This window comes from Salvelinus sp. IW2-2015, unplaced genomic scaffold (assembly GCF_002910315.2).
Source record: "Salvelinus sp. IW2-2015 unplaced genomic scaffold, ASM291031v2 Un_scaffold4705, whole genome shotgun sequence".
NCBI classification, from domain to species: Eukaryota; Metazoa; Chordata; class Actinopteri; order Salmoniformes; family Salmonidae; genus Salvelinus; species Salvelinus sp. IW2-2015.
The window spans coordinates 22071-25166 of NW_019945974.1; positions in this window are offsets into that span (position 1 = coordinate 22071).

A 3096-nucleotide genomic window follows, 5' to 3' on the forward strand; every position below is an offset into this window, starting at 1 on the left:
TGGCGCGGTCTACTATGGATTCCCATAGTTTCTGCCAAGCAGCCAGTTACCTCCTTCCGGGGGCGTTTAGTCTGTTCATCAGTTTAGTGGTGGTTTTCCCTTCTAGTTATATGGTGCGTGATTCCCATTTATAGTTTCTGCCCAGATGTCTCGGCTTGTAAGCAGTTCTCTGCTTCCACTAGGTGCGTACCCTATGTGTGAGTGAGTTCTCAATGGTTAGTCCCATTAGGTTCATTCTGCCAACAGCATGCTCTCAGTTACTCTTCCTGGGTGTTTCTACTATGCTCAGATGAGTTTCGCCATAGTTCCTGAGATCCATCGTACTATAGTGTTCGTCCCACTCACGAGTCTGAGCTCTTAGTCTCGTCCATTTAGTGGGCTGAGTGTTCTCCCTGGTCTGTCTGTCATCATCTCTAGATCATGTATCTCCGCCCTGTAGGTTCTGCGTCATGCTTATCTCTCTTTGGGAGCAACATTAAGGCAGTTATATACCATTTAAAATATTTCATGACATTACATTTCATAACACTTTTCACAACATATTAAGTGTGTTCCCTCAGGCCTCTACTCTACTACCACATATTTACAATACAAAATCCATATGTACGTGTGTGTAGAGTGCGTCTTATCATGTGTATGTGTAAGCGTGTGTCTGTACCTTTGTGTGTGTCTCTTCACAGTCCCCACTCTTCCATTAGGTGTATTTTTATCTGTTTTTTAAATCTGATTCTGCTGCTTGCATCAGTTACCTGATCTGGAATAGAGTTCCATGTAGCCATGGCTCTACATAATACTGTGTGCCTCCCATAGTCTGTTCTGGACTTGAGGATTGTGAAGAGACCTCTGGTGGCTTGTTTTGTGGGGTATGCATGGGTGTCTGAGCTGTGTGCTAGTAGTTTAAACAGACACGTCGGTGCATTCAACTTGTCAACACTTTTTACAAAAACAAGTAGTGATGAAGTCAATCTCTCCTCCACTTTGAGCCGCCATGAGAGAATCACATGCATATTATTAATGTTAGCTCTTCCTGTACATTTAAGGGCKAGCCGTGCTGCCCTGTTCTGAGACAATTGTAGTTTTCAGAGTAACCTCTTTGTGGCACCTGACCACATGACTGAACAGTAGTCCAGGTGCAACAAAACTAGCCTGTGGGAGCTGCCTTGTTGATAGTGRTGTTAAAAAGGCAGAGCAGCGCTTTATTATGGACAGACTTCTCCCCATCTTAGCTACTGTTGTATCAACATGTTTTGACCATGACAGTTGGTCAACTTGCCTAATTTCCACATTATTNTATTATGGACAGACTTCTCCCCATCTTAGCTACTGTTGTATCAACATGTTTTGACCATGACAGTTGGTCAACTTGCCTAATTTCCACATTATTTATTGCAAGATTTAGTTGAGGTTTAGGGTTTAGTGAATGATTTGTCCCAAATACAATGCTTTTAGTTTTTAAAATATTTAGAACTAACTTATTCCTTGCCACCCGTTCTGAAACTAACTGCAGCTCTTTGTTAAGGGTTGCAGTGATTTCACCCACTGTAGTAGCTGACGTGTAGAGTGTTGAGTCATCCGCATACTTAGACACACTGGCTTTACTAAACAGCTAGTGGTATGTCATTAGTAAAGATTTAATAAAGTAAAGGGCCTAGACAACTGACCTGGGAATTCCTGATTCTACTTGGATTATGTTGGAGAGGCTTCCATTAAAGAACACCCTCTGTGTTATGTTAGACAAGTAACTCTTTATCCACAATATAGCAGGAGGTGTAAAGCCATAACACATCGGTTTTTCCAGCAGAAGACTATGATCAATAATGTCAAAAGCCACAATGAAGTCTAACAAAACAGCTCCCACAATCGTTGTATCTTCAATTTCTTTCCGCCAACCATCAGTAATTTGTGTAAGCGCCGTGCTTGTTGAACGTCCTTCCCTTTAAGCGTGCTTCCCTAAAGTTTACTAAGGGTTGGTAACAGGCTGATTGGTCGGCTATTTGAGCCAGTACAGGGGGCTTTATTTTTCTTGGGTAGCAGAATTACTTTTGCTTCCCTCCTGGCCTGGGGGCACACACTTTCTAGTAGGCTTAGATTGAAGGAATGGCAAATAGGAGTGGCAATATCGTCTGCTATTATTCTGTCATTTTCCATCCAAGTTGTCAGACCCCGTTGGCTTGTCATTGTTGATAGACATTACAATCATATTGCATTTGAAGGGACCATAAGATGTCATATAGAATATTCTGATATCGAGCTTACTTAAGCCTGTCGCATGCTTCCCATTCAACAACTCGTGCACATTTCTATTTAAATTCTGTGACTTTTTTTATTAGTTGCATTTTGAGCACCCACATTTTTTTTCTTGAGGCAAGTCGAAATTCGGTAGCCGAAGTCTACACCCCCTTTGTCGGTGATTGGTCAACAGTACTACTCCTAGTAGGAATGGGAACTATGGACGGGATTCATTCAACGAGACACAACTATTTTTTTATTAACTTACTTCACCAAACATCTTCGTTTAGATGTGCAGCTGCATGACTGAGACCTCCTCGGCAAAAAATGTCAAAATGAATTACAGATTTCTGGATTTATCTTAGAATAATTCAGACTATTTTGAGGAAGTGTATACTGGCTATGTTGTTACGGCATCTCAAGAGTTTTTTTTTATCCCTTTGTTTTTCAAGTTAAGTTCTTTAAAGGGAGTATGTGAGGAACAGATGTTTGCTTTGCCTAGCCGAGGTCTGCTAGGAGTATACCGAACCTCCTGTGGTATATCTTTACACAGTAGTTTTTTCTGCTGTTCATTATTTAGTCCATAGGTGGAAGTGTGACATTATTGATCATAGTCTTCTGCTGGAAAAACGTATGTGTTATGGCTTTACACCCCCTCATGTGTATCACATGAGGGAGCCAACCATAGGCRCTATTCAAATTCCATATAAGTTTCCTTCCTCCCTTCCTTGAAGTAATCACTGACAAAAAAAACATGACTGAACAGGTGAAAGCCTTGTGGGAATCAACCCAATGACCTCACTTTTAATAATGTCATGTAGATCATTCACAGTTTTACACAGCCTTATCGGTGTCTTGGGGAAATAA